Genomic DNA, 17,588 nt, shown 5'->3' with positions numbered 1-17,588 from the left:
AATCAGATCTCCCCAAGTTACGTAAACAACTCAAGGCTTTTTTTTCCTCCTTCCTACCTCTCTCCCTCCTGTACTAATGAACCCCATAGTCGCTGAGATTGGTGGCCTGGTCCCTCAAGAGTTCAATAGGCTCCTGGCCATCTGCCCAATCACCACCTGCATCCGTCTCCCCCGGCATTGGCCATGGGCCTACACATGCCTGGGTGTTGTTTCAGCCCTGCACTTACCTGATGGGTGGTTGACCTCCCCCTTCACTTGTGACATCTCCACCCATGCATTTGCCTTTTGCCTCTGCAACTAGCACCTTTGGCACTTCCCCCCTGGGCGACCCTCCAGCACTTACCCTTTGCCCCCCCCTCAGCCTTCTCTTTCCCTGCACTTGCATACTGCGAATGTCACAATGCCTAGTAGAACCACTGTTTATTATTTATTATTTGTCTATTTACTGATTACTTGTTCCCTTTCCCTTTTGCATTGTGGTACTTTTAAACACTATCTTGTTGTATAAGCACCTTATAAATGCCCAATATAATAAATTATAAATGTTTTCTTACTGTGGCATGGCCATAGTCTACTAGTATTACAGGCAAAACCAACTTGATAAGTGTCTTTATGTGATGGAGTGTGTAAGGGGGAGGGACTACATTGGGACAGTCAGCATGGACATTTTCTTACAGACGCATGGCATGTTTTACTGGCATTATGGGAATATCAAACTTGAGTAGCATTTTTACATTTGGGGGGTTGCGTGGTGATTACATTGGTGCAGCAGCATGGATGCTTCCTTTCAGTGGCATTGCATGTTTAACTGGCATTTTGAGCAAGGCCAAGAGGATTAATCTTCTTACGTGAAATGCGTGTCTGCATTGGTGGTGCCAGTATGGATGTTTTCTGATTGTGGCATGGTAGGTTTTACTGGCACTATGGGTTTTGGAAAAAGCCAACTTTATGAGTGTTCTCATGTGGGGGCTGCACTGGGGTGGCTAGTGTGGCTGTTTCCTTACAGTGGCATGGTACATTTTACTGCAATTATGATCAAAGCCAAGATTACTATTGTTCTTACGTGGCATTGGCATGTTATTCTGGCATTATGTGCAAAGACAACATGAGGAGTGTGTCTATCTGGCATAAACATGCCTCCATTGATGCAGCTAGTATAGCCATGCTTTCTTACACTGGCATGGCATTTGTACTGGAATTATGGGCAAAGCCAACATAATGAGAGTTCTTTTGTAGCCATACTTGCCTACATTTGTGAAGCTAGTGTAGGCATAATTTCTTACAGTGGCATGGCAATTTCTACTGGCATTATGGGAAAAGCCAATAGGAGTAAGGTTCTCATTTCGAGTTTAGCTGAGAGCTTAAAAAGTGGTTGTGGGGGCGTGGCTTGGCGCCGAGGCAAGATGGCGGCCTAGAAGATCGGCTCCACCCCACATATTATATAAAAAGCATTTGGGTTAAATAATACATTTTTTTAACTTACCTTAATCTTCCTGTTGAGCGCCGCCGACATCCTGCATCAACTCAGTGATTTCTCCGCGGCTCCGAAGTGCAGAAACGCCTCACACGCTGCAGCTCCTCTCTCCAGCTTCCAAAGCGGACGTATAACAGAATGCGTACCGCCCCTCGTGAGGAGAGGAGCGGCACGCTGTATCAGCTGACTCCCCGGACTGGGTCCAGACACGCAGCTTCCTCTCACGAACACGCCACCCGCTGGGAGACTGGATAAAAAAAAAACAGTAAGAAAGCAAACTTAAAGCGACTGATTATTATATGAACATATATTTAAGGATACGTTTACAAAAATATATATATATACTTTGAATGTGTTAATATAAAAGAAAAAAAAAAGAAGGGCTGGAATAATTATAAAGTCAGCGCTTATCTTAAACCTCACTAAGGATACTGGGGGAAAAAAAAAAAAAGTGAAAGGGCCAGCAGGCCACAATTTAAGGCATACCATGTATTAAGATATAATACATAACACGTCACTCAGTCTCCCTCCAGCAAAAACTCTTCTCTCCTCTTAAATTTTGCACTACAACCATTCTTTGTCGCTCCAACATTCCAACACAGTACAGTCAGAATGGGTTACAATCAACCAACCGCGGTAACCCTACAGCTATACAGGATCAAACCTCTCTTTATGGATTACAGTCCTAAACAACATATCTATGGGAATCTCCAGTAGTATATGCCTTATTATTCAGGGTTTTTCCATTATTGGTCTCACTTGGTCTGAGTAAAGCCTGAACAATAATATGGAAGTAATAATTATATACTACAAATCATCATAAAGAACTGTTAAAAGGAGTTATACGCCAGAACAGATTATACTTGTTAACATTTGCTTAAACATGGCAACCAGCAAAGCCAACCAAAAAAATGGCGCCTCTGTCAAAGATGCTACCACCTCCTCATCTACTCTGAAAAGACCCAAAAGCGACTCACCACCTCCAACAGGGATCCCAGACCCAGCCATTGAAGCCATTCTTGCCGAAATTAGGGCACTTAAACCCTTCATTGAAAAATGTGCATTTATTTGCTGTATTCGGTTTGATTAGGCAGCCGTTTCTTTGCCGTTTTCTGTTCTAATGTTTTATTGCCTGTACCCATGTGATTGTACTTTGTGATGTTTGTAGAGTAAGGGGAGGAGATATGTTGTATCTTGTATTATGGCGCGTGTGGAATGTTGTTCCATGTTTATGGATCACCATTCCACACTGGCCAGTTGGTTGCTTCTTGAGTGCCCGGTGGCAGCTTGCCTGCTCTGGGACCCAGAATAAAGTAGTAAACTCTTACCTTGTGCCTCAGTTTACTTCCGGATCATTATGTTCCAAAGCCAACCTGCATTAGTAACGTGGGTGCCCCCCCCCTGCTACTTGGCCACCCAGAAACTGGACAAGTGGCCACAATGTTGCTCCCCCAATGGCAAACACATGAGTACAAAAACTGGGCTGTGTCAGTTATGTTGATCAGTCCCCCAGGGCGTGCCAAAGGAAAGAACTATGCTGCGGGTCCATTGGGGGTGATAGTGGGCTCCCACCCAGGAATGGGGGCCCCCCTAAAGGCTGGTAATTTCGTGGGCCACGCTTGTTGAGTACACATGGCCCAACATGGTGGACGCGCCACCCACAACAAAAACATGAGAGGCAGACCCAATTTGATATCAGAGGAAGATTCCCCCATGCCCCAGGTCATCCGGGGGAAGTTACACCACAAGACAGACCCAAGTTACTGTAATGGGGTGGCTTACTGTAGCATACCCCTTTATTGTTACATAATGGGCCTCATTACGAGCATGCCGGTCCAGAAAGAAAATGCTGCTAAAGTTGCCAGTGATAACGGATCTGGCATTTTTCCCGGACCGGGTTACCCTGAGTCTTCTGGTATGGGTAGTGAACCACCGGCAGGCCTGATCCACCAGTAGTGCAGGCCCCTACCGGCAGAGAATTCACTGAATCACCAGCACAGTTAACAGCGGTGCTGATGATTCAGGGGTTCCCAACCAATGGAGTCCTGTTGCAGGTGCCTGTAATATCCCGGTAACACTGGGATATCAGGCGCCGGTAATGGTAATAGGAGTTTGCCGGTAAGCCGCCGGTGGCCCTACTGGGTTACCGGCAAAAGCCTAATGAGGGCCAATGTATTATACGTTGTGTATTCTGTTGTCATTTTGATATTTATGTTTATTATAAAGGTATCTTTATAGATATGATAATGTTTAGTATATAGAATGGGAATGTTATTTAGAGGGATTGTATTGTGGGGGCGAAAGCTATTTATTGACCATTTGAAGTGGGAAATGTAAAATTGTAATTGCTAAGTCAAATTTTAGGATTCAGTGAAAAGGGTAGAGGGATCTGATCCCTGGTGTAAGGCAGGTGATGGAAGTGACATCAACCTGAGGAGGCCTGGGGGGGGGGGGGCACCCACAAAGGCCATCCTCTGGCCTCATGCATCAGTGGGTGGTACCAGGTATTGGACAGCGGTCTGTCTCATCCATCAGTCTCACCCATTGTGTCTCCCTATAACCAATGCAGGGAAGGGTGGGCTGACAGGGCAAATGCCCTTTTGCCAGAACTCACATCAAGGGTGCATTAGAGGGTACATTTGAGGCAGATGATGGGAATGTATTTTTTAAATGGGTTAAATGTTTTTATAAATAAAGAGGGGCCCTCTTTGTGATCCCTATCAAATTCACCTGGTTGTCTGTGTCCCATTGAAGAAAGGTAAGAACTCAGGGCATAGCCCATGTCCTGTTAACAGCAATTTCATTTTAAATAAATGGTTGTGTCAGGAGGTAAGGTCAACCGGGTTAACCTACCCATTGATTCCCATATGATAGACTTTGTAAACAGTTGGAGCTGACGGCTGATGGGGTCTATAGAGCAATTGCAGATCGTAAGAATAGAATGGCTCGACAGTTGACTTTTGCAATAAACAAATTCTCCAGGCAGACTGCTGGATACTCAGTGGAAGGGATACTCAAGCTTTACAAACAGAGCTTTCCTGCAGCTATACTTTCTGGGCTTGAAGCCCTGGCTATGAGAGATATGTTATGGTTAAATGTAGTAGTGGGGATGTTCTGGAGGAAACTTCTGAACTTAGCCCCATTTCCGCCTATGGCTCATCTTCGCCTTGAACTAGGACTGGTGTCTTCAAAGAGTCAGGGTCTTATACAAAGAGGTGCACTCTATATTAAATCTAAATCTATGCCCAAATGCCCGTTGCTGCAATTCTTGGCCTTGATTTACGACACAGAGGCCAATGGTCGGGTGCCGGTGGGTGTACATTTCTAGAGTTAAATGAGGAGTCTTTTTCCACCAATGCTTGCTTTCCGGATTTCAAACGAGGCACAACATCTGATACACTGAAGGTTATATTTCAAAATAAGATCAAGCAATGGGATTGGCCAAACAACTACACCCACCTCCAAACATTACATAATTACAAATATGTAACTAATATTAGCCTTTGGTATTTTACAGCATTACCATTTGAAGTGCCCTAGCTCGGCAGTGAGCAATTTTGTGTTGAGACTTCCGACTAACCAATTGCTGTATTAGCATTGCAAGGGGCTTTCTGCAAGGTACCCCAGGAACAGAGAATGTGCTGAATATGTAAGTCCCAGATGGACATCAAATCCAGCAGGCATGGTCTGACACTGGGCCCAATGATGGGTTCCACATATATGAGAATATTGGGACAGTTTGATAGCTATGAGGCCATACAAACTAATGATTTTTGGTGATTTAGCTTTAATTCCGAATCGGAGCATGCGCACACAGCGCTGTTTCGAATCTGGAAATTGATAGATCTGCATTTGACGATATGAGGAAATGTGAGGTGGTAACCCATAAAGTGACCTATATGATCCCGTGAATCTTTGTTTCTTTAATGGGGTGAAACTAAGTTGTTCTATATGAAATGTTATCATACCTGTGTATTATTTTGTATATATTTTTTATTATCATTTTGGAATAATCATGTTATATGTACAACGATGTTTTAATATGTTTTATATGTGTGGTTAATTGTTGTTTTGTAATGGTTATTTTATGACTCAATAAAAATTAAATAAACTATCAAATCATTTTTTTTAAACACAATCATTTTTTCAAAAAGGATCTGCTCAGCCAGCCCAGCCGTGCTTAGAATGGGCAGATGGGGCCCATAGGGAGGAACCGATGGAACAGACCCCTGACCTACACCTGGCACCACCTACTGTAGAGAGATGCCAGAGCGTGGCCTCAGTGGATGGACACGCCCCTTAGGCAGCCAACGGCAGGCCGCCACCTTCCTTCCCTGCCTCACACCAGGGTCCAAACTATCCTCTAAACCTCCCATCCCCTTATCTACTTAACTCTATATACATTCCCTTATTTACTCTCTACTCAGATACTAACATACCCTATGCATGTCTGGAGCCCCTGATTTCTTTCCCCTGACCCGGATGAGCACAGTATTAAGAATACTCCGGGCTAGGAACGGGCCACACTGACACCACCTCACCATCCCAGACCAGCTGCTCTGGTGGGGCGCTGAGCAACCCGCAAATAAAGGATGTTAATTCAGGAGACAGGGTCCCTTTCATTTTCCCATTGCACTTGCTGTATTATAGCCAAGGTAGAAGATACCCTGTGAAACAGCCTGCCATCACATGAACCTTAGCCAAGTTCCTGCCTACACTTACCCTGAGCTTCACACCCCATGCCAACCTTTCCATTAACACCTTGCAGACGTGTTGTGCATTTCCCCTTTTGTATAACTCTGACAGCTGCAGTCTGCAATGACTTACATTTAAATCCCATCAGTCACCTAACAGCTCTATAGTGCACAGTACCTTTTTGTTGCAGCACCCATGCTGGGGTGCCTCCACGGTTTACCTCCAATCCCCCGCTCTGCCGCATGTGGCTGTCATGGGACACTTGTCAGCACTTCCTGGGCTTCGGGAGCCCTGTGTCCACGTAGGGCTTTGGAAGCCCCGAGTCCTTATAGGGCTGTTGAACCCAGGATTTCCCCCATGGTGGTGGTTTTGCCTCCAGGGCTTTGAAAGCCCTTCATTCTGCTTTCCTCCGTGGTGGTGGTTTTAAAACTGATGGGGCTTGATGTGCCCTTCACTTCCTATGGTGGTGCCCCGCCACTTACAGATGGCAGGGAAGCTGCTTTCAGGGCTTCGGAAGCCCTTCTCTTTATTTCATTACTATCCTCTCTGGTGGTACTGGCATGGAAGAAGTCCTGGCTCCACCCAGGTCCTGCCCACCTGGGCAGAGCCTTCTCCAGTCACTGCGTTGCCCGCGCTGAGTGCCAGCCGCACCAGATTAGATGTGGCCGGGCTCTAAATAAGTCTCTCCCTGCCCCCCCTGTATGGGCCTGGGCGAGCAAGTAGCACGCAGGCCTCCCGGCTGTGCCGGGAGGCACCGCGCACTCAGCCCAGGGCTTCTCTCACCTCTGAGCCGCCTGGACTGGCCCCCGGGTGGCCCATAGCCACCAGGCCGCATTGCGCATGCGGCCAGGACTTTCTTTCCTTATCACCCATCCTGGTTGTCCGCAGGGCGGGTTATTGCCTCTCAAGCTACACTTTTGCTCAGGGACCACCCTTCACACGCGGCCTTTTTCTACACCCAGGCGGCAGCGTGCGTGCGGCTTGGGGCTTCTCTTCCAAATGTGGTGCAGCTGGCAGATGCAGCTGGGCTCAGCTTATTTGCACCGCACTGGGGGTCAGCTCGAGGCCACAACCCCCAGGGACTGCTTCGGCTCTTTCTATTGGTTTTCACAGGGAATCTTCTTTCTGCCTTTTCTTTTACTTCCCCTTCTTTCATCTTCACTCTTAATGTGTTTTTCCCTCTCTCCAGGTGAGTCCAATCCATGTCCATAGTCAGGGGAGGTCTGTCCATTGTCCCACTGTTTAGTGCTACATGTGTCCCCCATGGTGAGTAACGTGGTACAGCCAGGTAAGTGAAAGTCCCTGTTAAAGCACCTAAACATACACATTTAATACATGCTTTTAATATAGCTCCTGTGTCCTATTGTTATTTCTACTTTTATATATACATGTATAACCCCCCTAGTTGACAGGACCCATATGGGCCAGGGGTTACACACCTATAACTATAAATATAGATGCAGACTTAAATATATATGTAAATATACATAAACAACATCAATCATATCATATAGAGCATATTATATTACATAATGGTGACTGCTGCAGTCAGGCACTTCTTTTCAGTACCTTTGGTGGTGTCTGTGGTCATTCTGCAGTCTGCACCTGACGTAAATAATGTAAATGGGGCTGTTGCCTATTTTGTTCTTCTGGGGAGGCCCGGTATATCACATGGGGACACCTGGTCTCACCACGCACCCCCTGCACACACAAAACAGTCCTTATGCCTCCCCATGACTAGGCGGGTTCTGCCGCACTCACTGCCACTACCGCAGCCATTTCTGGATAGCCCCATGCCCTGGGGTCGACCTGCAATCACTGCTGCAACGCTACGGCCTGTTGGGCAGCCTGGGACTTCCACGCCTCTATGTCCTTTTCACCCGGGCTGCCCGACGTAGCAGCCGGGGACTTCCTGGCCTCTCTACTCTTCACCCGGAGTGCCGAACTTCCTGGCCTCTATACTCTTCACCCGGGGTGCCGGACTTCCTGGCCTCTCTACTCTTCACCCGGGGTGCCGGACTTCCTGGCCTCTCTACTCTTCACCCGGGGTACCGGGCTTCCTGGCCTCTCTACTCTTCACCCGGGGTACCGGGCTTCCTGGCCTCTATACTCTTAACCCAGGGTGCCGGACTTCCTGCCCTCTCTACTCTTCACCTGGGGTGCCGGACTTCCTGGCCTCTATACTCTTCACCCGGAGTGCCAAACCTCCTGGCCTCTATACTCTTCACCCGGGGTGCCGGACTTTCTGGTCTCTATACTCTTCACCCTCGGTGCCGGACTTCCTGCCCTCTCTACTCTTCACCTGGGGTGCCGGACTTCCTGCCTCTACACTCTTCACCCGGGGTGCCGGACTTCCTGGCCTCTCTACTCTACACCCGTGGTGCCGGACTTCATGGCCTCTATACTCTTCACCCGGGGTGCCGGACTTCCTGGCCTCTCTACTCTTCACCCGGGGTGCCGGACTTCCTGGCCTCTCTACTCTTCACCCGGGGTGCCGGACTTCCTGGCCTCTCTACTCTTCACCCGGGGTGCCGGACTTCCTGGCCTCTCTACTCTTCACCCGGGCGGCAAGACGCAGCAACCCAAGACAGCTTCACTGATCCTTCACCTCCCAGACTGCCTGGCATATGTGGTCCCGAAAGACTTCTCTTCATGGTTGTCTCACCTTCCCACGAGGTGGGACGACTGGGGCACAACCGGTCCAGTCTGCCTCCCACCCGCAGCCCAACTGAGCAGCTCTTCTCTGTGCCTCACCTGCCCTACACACTCCATGCCGGCCTTAAACACTGGACCCATCAGGCACCCAGGTGAGCCAACAGTCATCATGGCCACATGGGTGCCCGGGATGCTCTGGGCAAGCAGCCCAGGTCCACAATACAGACGCTGTGTTGCCCCACACATTCAGACTAGTTGAAAAATTGCCTTTAGGCCCTCAGGGCACCCTGAAGTTGTGTACCCCCAGAGAGCCCCTACTCATTGCTGCTTTCCTCCTCCTCTTCCTCAATGCTTTTCTTTTTTGAATTCTTTCTCCACTGCCCACCCTATTCCTCCGCAGGGGACTTCTGTTCTTTACAGTGCGAATGTTTTCTCTGTCACAGCAACATTCTATTCAGCCACATTTCTTTTGTTTTTGAAACTTATAAAGTGTAACTATGACCCGTAGGTATCTAGGCGCTGACAAAAAGCAGTGATTCGTGAGTGGGAAAAGATCAAATAGGCAGAGGAACTATGTTGAAACAAATGGGTTTTAAGAGTCTTGCGAAAAAGGCAGATACTCCTCAATTCCCCTAAGGAAGAGAGGAAGCCCATTCCACAAAGTGGGAGCCAGTACTGAAAAGGAGTGGACCCCAAGTCGGGCAGGATGGTAACGAAGCACTTTCAGAAGCACATGGGAGGATGAACGGAGAGACCTAGCGGGATAACAGAGCTCCAGTCTATTGTTCAGAGAAATGGCACCTGTGCCATGAAGAGCCCGATGCGTCACCCAGAGGGTTTTAAACTCCACTCGGGACTTCACCGGCAACCAGTGAAGTTGACGTAGCAGCCCCACAGACGAGGTCAGCCTGGGAGCATTATGGGCAAGCCCTGCTGCAGTGTTTTGCAGTACTTGCAGATGCTGCACCTGTTGTTTTGGCTGTCCCAGGTAGACCGGGTTGCAATAGTCCCAAGACTCCGTGATCGCTGAGGTAAGTACCTTCATCCGGCAGTCACCAGGGAGAAAAGGAAGGCTGGATAAGTCCAGTGCAATAAGCACAACCCACACTGGTGTCTCTGTCTTTAATTCTAAAGTTCCCCCCTAGGAGACTTGCATGTAGCCCTGCATAGCCAGAAACAGGATAAACATAAGACTCTCTCTTCACAGAATGACGTATGACTTGCCCCAGACTTTCCCAGGTAGGCATATTACAGTGTGCATTCTTCTCCCTTTTCCCACATTAAATCGTGACGGTATCTGGTCATTGCATCGAATGCAATACCATCGAATGCCTTTCCATCTAAAAAATAGCATCTAAAAAAAGCATTGAATGCATCATTTTTGAAGGTAAAGGGTTTATTGTAATATGAATGATCTTTAAAGGGTAAAAAAGGGGAGTTTGGGGGGCCCCCCATTAAAAAAGTAAATACAAAAAAATGCATTAGATGAAATGGTCTGTGAGTGGTAAGGATTTGATGGAATGACTAGGAACCAATCATGACTTGGCCTGGGATTTACCAGAGTTAGAGGGCTTTGCGTCTTCCTTGTCATAAACCTTTCTCTATCATGCCATTAATTCTCCTGACAGCCCTCTTGGGCTGAGGGTTTCACTGCCTTCTTCTTTCCTCTTTGTTGGATGGCTCTGTCTTTCTGCCACCTGTTCCTCACACACGTCCAGGTCCGCGTGATCTTTTTTGCTCCTCTACTTCCCCACAGTGCACTTCCTCCCAAGCAATGGGCTCTGCAGTTCACGTGTTGGAGTCTGCTTTGGTTCCACCTCAACTCACACATCTCTGCTTCTGTGATGTTTATCAGATCCACAATCAGGATCTCTGGGACCACAGGCAGATACAACTCTCTGGCCCAGTGTCACACTCCCATTGACTTCAGCATTGGCATAGGCCTCACGGAAAATACCACACTTTGGATTATGCGCGCTGTGTCTTTCACAGAATTGTGTCAGGCCATCGAGTCAATTCCTCCCCCTGGTTCTCCCTCTAGAGACTGGTCCGGCTTGCCGGGACTTTGATACTGGCCTCTGCGTGCCTCAGTGGCAATCTTAACACTACATCAAATGGAGTCCAGCACCACTAAATGTGCCCTCTGCCTGAGCCTAATTACAGAAGGACCAAACTCTATGCTCGGATCACATTGGGACAAGCTGCAACAATAGAATTTGAATAGTGGCACTGTGCTTCTGGCAATGGTCAGCCGCAACAATGTTCTGGGTCTTGAGTCACAGTACCCAACACTGTGGCAGTTCATGGTGTGCACCCACTTAAGACGGTCACATCACTCGGGTGAATAACCTCGCCTGGCTAAAGAGAGTCCTAGTTGGTGGAGGTAGAGCTCGTTTTTGGGTTATAGCCTTTGTGCCTACTGACAAATCTTTTAAAAATCCAGTTGCCCTTAGCATTCAGGTACTCTTGCCTACAAAGTAGTGTGGGAAGCATGTGGTCATGTATGGTAACACACCTGCCCAGACGAGGTACAGGTTTAATGTATTACTCGCTCTTGTTCACCGTGGATCCCACCTCCCTTTTCAAGGTATGATGTCCTGTCTGAAAGAGCCAGTGTCATTGAAATGCTGATGCCTTGCTTTTGTTGACAAGCCCCCTGCTTATGTGACAAAATGCACCCTTTCTGAAAGAGGAATGTGACTATTTTAGCCTTTGCTGAAAATCCACATTCATGAATGAACTGAGAAATACGAGCCTGTCAGTGACGCCAAGTTGAGACCAAACACTGTAGTAGTTGGAATTAGGAAAAGGAATGATATGATATGATAGGTTGATTATAACGCGCTTAATACCCAGAGGTTTCTAAGCGTGGACACAGGGATCAAACCTGTGTTGTTTTGTGTCATCTTGTTTCCAAGGTGAGCACTTTGCCCCAGAGCTATCCTCCCGAGACTGAATACATTGAATGATGGATTTGAAATACATGGAACTGAAATAGTTGGAGTATAGTATAAAATGGTCTATCCCTGTGGTATGCATGCCTGGGACTTTTCCTCGAGTTATGCCTTGTGTTCCAGAGGTTGAGTCACATCTCAGGACCTCAGAGACAGGTGTCATTCTTTTAAGTCCACATACATGTTGTAATTGTAATTGTAACTGTAATTGTAATTGTCATTGTTCTATTTCTTTATATGCAACAGAAATATTCAACATGCCATTTGTAAACCATTGTTATATGTCCTTACTCAAGCAGGGGGTTACAAATAAGACGCTTGCGGCAACAGCAAACCACATTCTAGTTATTTGCTCTGCCACACTAAGTTTGTTTGTAACCTGTTCTATCTAAGTGCACGAAAAAAGGCTTCATCTCAGGCAGCAAAGGAGAAAAAAAGTCCTCACTCTTTTTACAACTCACATTAAAGAGAAACGTAAAAGGCCCTGAAGAAGCCTGTGACTTTTGCAAGAACGTTAACCTCAAGTTATGCGAAACACATGCAGGCCAATTCATTTGTGAATTAATAGTGTTGTTGCCAGGGGATACGACATATCCCTTGGAAGCGTTTGCTGACATTTCCTTGGATAATGTCGCCATTAATTGGTTGAAGATGTGAAACTTCTGTGATATGCACAAAAGTAATGGGTATAATTAAAGTGCTCAGAATCAGATCAGAACGTTTCCGTCCAACCTTTCCTATATAATAGTATATGGTTTACAGAAAACCTTCAACAGTGCAATTTAATTTCATCATTGTTTGCTTCCATTTACTTTAACATCTTAAAGCATAGAATCCAACACAGCACATTAACATTCATGCAAATATGGCATTCTTTCCCCTATTCCCATTTGGTAGATATGCACATATCTGAAAAAAAATAGTTCAAAGAATCTACCTTTTCTCTACACTTAAGCCTGCACAAAAACACACACACACAAACAATCCCTTCAACTATCGTTGCACATTTTGTATCTAATGTTGGCCTTCACAGGTCATAATTCAGCTCCCTTTCCATTGTTCCATAAACCAATCAAGTATTTTCCTTCTCGGCCATTCTAAACATTTCCCAAGAACCTCGACTCCATTAATTAGCTCATAAATACTATAGATGAACCTCATTCCATGGCCTTTTCGCTATGGCCCTGCCTAAATAGTATGTTCTTTCATCTTTGAGTGCATGGCATGTTTTCATCAGATGATCTCCACTGCCCCTCCCTTCAATAAGAGCAACGTCATTACTTTGGGTTCAGAGGTTTGGGCCTATATGCCTTAAACTATTGCATAGGAGGATAGAAAGGGAGGAGTGGCATATGAGGAGGGTCACACAGCCTGAAGGTGTTATTTGGTTATTTGCCCACCTACTGACCGCCCATGGCCATGCAAATCCCTATGGCCATTTCCATCCAGCTCCTGCCCCTCCCTGCCTGAAACGCCTCCTCATGGGAACTCTTTCAGCATGCTTTATTCAAGCCTTACCATCAAACTTTGCACTCAAAATTCCTGGCAGTGTTTTTTCAAAGCAGTTGGCTGAGAGTTAAATGGGCCTCATTATTAGTTAGGTTGTTTTCCATCAGTAAATCTGGCGGGACACCACCAAACTGACTTAGCGTTACCCGCGCCTGATTGGCCAGAATTACCGGCAGATTACAGGTGCTGGCAACGTTACGTTAATCCCCCCATAGGACTCCATGGGGGGATTGCCAGTATTACTGTCACCGGTCATACCGGTGCCAGTAATACCTGCTGTTTTTTTGTCAGTGGAGTGCCTGACATACCTCCAGCTCTTGGCTGGAGGCTAATCAGGCCACCCCACTGACAAACATGTAGTTTGGTGTTGCGGGAAAAGTGCGGTAACGGAATTACCAACACTTTTTTCCCACACTGCAATACTTGTAGTGAGGCCCAATGACTTAATTGGAGCGTGGTAATAAAAATGGCTTAACCTGGTCTGCTGTCAGCCCCTCGAATTATAAGCACACTGCATGTTCTTCACTGAAGTCCTGTTAAAAGCAAGCATTGGCAAAGCCAACAGCTTTGGCTTGTGTATAAATATTAGGAATTTGCCAGGCACCAATATTAGATGCCCAGGTTCCTGCACCATTTAGCACCTGCTTCCATCAATGGCCAGTTAATACTACTACGGCTGTGCCCGGCAAGTGCTTTCCCCATGCCTACACCAAAGCCCAAACTGTTGGCATCGCCAAAGCTTGTTTTTAGAAGAAGCGTTCTAGTTCTCTGGATACTGGGCATGTGAGAGTGTGTTTCCTGAGAGCTACACGTATGAACGTTTTGGTGTCTATGTAGCCCTAAAGTCACTCGAGGATATCTTCAAAACCCTGTATCACCCCAGGATTGTGTCCCGGGTGCTAAGAAAAAGGTACCGACGGGTGAGAGTTACTGTACCACGCAGGCATACTTTCTCACGAGACTCTATGAACGTGTAAGTTGCTTCATTACCCAAGATGGAGCCAGTCTTGCTACTCATGAATCCCATTACATATGCCAGACATGTGACTTTAGTTCCATCACCAGGTAAGGAAAGGTTCCCAAAGATCTCACTCTAAACACATTATGATATGATAGATTATTTATAACGTCCTTAATATCCGGAGGTTTCTAAGCGCGGACCCCGGGGATCGAACCTGGGTTGCTCCGTGTCGGCTTGCTTCCAAGCTGAGCATGTTGCCCCTGAGCTATCCTCCCGAGACAATATCTCAGGAGCAATGTGCTCAACTTGGAAGCAAGACAATGTGGAACAACACAGGTTCGAACCCCGCGTCCGCGCTTAGAAACCTCTGGGTATTAAGTGCGTTATAAATAACCAATAATAATTAGGTTAATACAGTTAAGTGTGGTTATGGAAGCTTACAAAAAAAAAGAAAATCAGAGAGAGCTGATTAAAACCTAAGCTTTAACCCCATAGTAGAGTGACAATGTCTGCTACCTGAATAGATGCGAAGCACCCGGACACATAAAGTGGAGCTTGTATGTGGACTGCGAGAGAATGGCAGGCAATCAGGCGAGTGCTCACAGGCTAGGTATGCACCGCTTTCTCCGAAGGCTCTTCTGAGACGCAGAAGAATCCGCCGCGGAGCGCGCTTAAGGGTCTGCTTATATATCTCTGAACAAAGCAGTCGAGAGCCTGAAGCGCAGTCATTGTCAATTGACAGCAACGAAAGAATTGGCAAGAGGCAGAAGAGAGCTGGAGATCTCAACAGTAATTGGCGCGGCGAGAATACTCTGAGGCGGGGGCCTAGAGAATGGAATACGGATCAGGGGAACCACGAGCGGCGCAGTAGGTTTAAGGCGCGAAAGGGAGATGTAGTGTGTTCAATAAGGAGTGAATGTCAAGGAGTCAACTTGCTCGAAGGGTAATATGTGATTATGAGACCAGCATCCAGCCAAGGATGTGTTTGTGTATTGAGCGTTTCTTGAGACTTAAGAAACAGATGAGGTGGGCAGCCCCTAATCAGTGGCCACCAAGGGTATACTATAGACTGAGATTTCCAATGAGGGCTCCAAGACACAGCAATCCACTCTTTGAGACATTTCTTTATACCGACTATGTTTATCTCCTCGCCTCCACCATTCCTTTGAACTTTGCTACACTTAGAAGGCATACACTTAAGCCACTGTTATGATATGATATGAAAGGTTATTTATAAAGCGATACCCAGAGGTTTCTAAGCGCGGACCCGGGGATTGAACCTGTGTTGCTCCATGTGGTCTTGCTTTCAAGGCGAGCATGTTGGCCTGAGCTATCCTCCCTTCCACTGTTCATGGAAGCTCCCACCTCGGGTCCTGATGAAGGAGCCACCCGTAGGATGCTGTGTTGCAGAAAACTACCTTAAGGGCGATGCTTAAGGAACTTTAGCGTGAGGTCTATCCATTAGGCAGTAAGCAGCCAATGGGGGAAAGGCTGCAGGAGGACTGGGTTAAATGAGGCAGGCACCAAGCGCACTGCTTGTGGATGCTCACACTAACCAAAGGCCGCTGTTGGAGGAACTTCACACTGAGGATTCTGCCAAAGAGAGCTCACTCTGACGATACCTCAGTAGGAAGAACATACTGAATGCACAACTCGGAAAAGCTTACACTGCCAGAGCAAGTTTAGCCGAAGCAAACTGCTTGATAGCGCTCTCACCAAGGGCAATGCTGTACGCAGGGCTCAAGTCGAAGGTACACACGGTTGGACAGAGGCCCCACACTTTTTTTCAGAGGGCACTGTGATATGTTAATTTCTGGTGACGTCACATTAAACCGGTATGTAAATGAGTCCCCCACATTTATTTTTTTAGAACTTGACCCCTGCTGTAGGAAGGTAACGCTAAAGGCAATGTTGGAAGTAGGTCATACCGTGGGCCTCTGCTGGACGGAGTTGACAACGAGGCAACTCTGGTAGTGATCTTAATATGAGGGCACTCATAAATAAATAAATAGGTAAATAAATAAATAAATAAATAAGCTTCCACTAACTGCACTGCTGGAGGGGACTCACAAACAGGACAATGCTAACGGAAGCTCACTGCAAGGGTAGATTCAGGCTGAGGGCGCTGCTGGAGTAAACTGGTACTAAGGACAGTTCAGGGGTAATCCTTCATCCAATGCACTGGTGAATGAAGCTTGCCCTATGGCGCGGCTGCAGAAAGCTCAGACTAACAGCACTACTGTAAGAACATCACACAGCGAGCACATTTACACTCAGGCCACTTGATTAGAAAACTTGCACTAAGGGTAAACTTGCACGGCTGGATTAAGCCTACACGGGGCGCAGTTCTTCTGAGAGTTCACCCAGAGCGCATTGCTGATGGCACCTTATATGAATGGGATTCCTGGAGGGAACGCTTCTTCTAAAGGCTGTTCCTGTGCAAGCTCGCCCCAAGGACACTCGAGTAGGATGCTCGCACCGAGGATGTTTCTAGAGAAGTAGCGCCACTCACGGAACATTGGAGGACACGCACTGGCCAGGAAAGCCCACACAGAAAGCCCTACTTGAGGAACTTCCTACTCAATGCACTTAGAGAAGAGGTTTACAGTAGGCGTAAGTGCACACTCAGGGACGTCCAGCGGGGAGATTGCCCTCAGGGCACTTCTGGTCGAAGCTCTTGCTGTTGGAGGAAGAACGGACTGAGCACACTCCTTAAGGAACGGAGCGAGCACACGCTTAAGGAACGGAGCGAGCACACGCTTAGGGAACGGAGCGAGCACACGCTTAAGGAACGGAGCGAGCACACTTCTTAAGGAACGGAGCGAGCACACTCCTTAAGGAACGGAGCGAGCACACGCTTAAGGAACGGAGCGAACACACTTCTTGAGGAAGCCTACACAGTGGGGGGGCTGCTGAGCAAGTTCACACTAGGGGCATTTCCAGGCACTCTTCATGCTGACAGCACAGCTGGAGTGATCCCATACTGTGTCCACTCCACTACTCCAATAGGATACCCACACTAAAATCCCTTCTTGTGGAATTGTGCTCTGCTCCACCAAACTTACCCTGAGTGCACCGCTGGAGTGACTGTACTTAGGAACAATGTTATGTGATGCCACTTGTTTATTGTCAAGGGGTGAAATCGCTTCCCGCGGTATCACTTTTGGGTTGGGTCAAATGACTTCACTTCCTGGGATGTCATCAGAGGTCAAGGGTTGTGTGATGTCACTTGCGCTACCCCTGGCATTTCGGAGAATTGACGTCCCTGTGGTGCAAGCGCCAGAATGTTCACACTAACGGCACTGCTATGGGAACTTTAAATGGAGGACTATCCTGGACT

General features: G+C 47.3%; 1 long non-coding RNA gene across 1 annotated transcript in view; it reads right to left on the bottom strand.

Moving 5' to 3' along the window:
• Positions 1-17,588, bottom strand: part of LOC138504511 (uncharacterized) — an 806,190-nt gene that overhangs the window by 359,130 nt on the left and 429,472 nt on the right. The window contains exon 2 of the long non-coding RNA XR_011279850.1: positions 1,484-1,721. This is a non-coding gene — a long non-coding RNA (uncharacterized lncRNA). The remainder of the gene's footprint in view (positions 1-1,483; positions 1,722-17,588) is intronic.

This window comes from Ambystoma mexicanum, chromosome 11, assembly GCF_040938575.1.
Source record: "Ambystoma mexicanum isolate Mex_15411 chromosome 11, UKY_AmexF1_1, whole genome shotgun sequence".
Taxonomy (NCBI): Eukaryota; Metazoa; Chordata; class Amphibia; order Caudata; family Ambystomatidae; genus Ambystoma; species Ambystoma mexicanum.
This window is presented reverse-complemented; position numbering and strand designations above follow the sequence as displayed.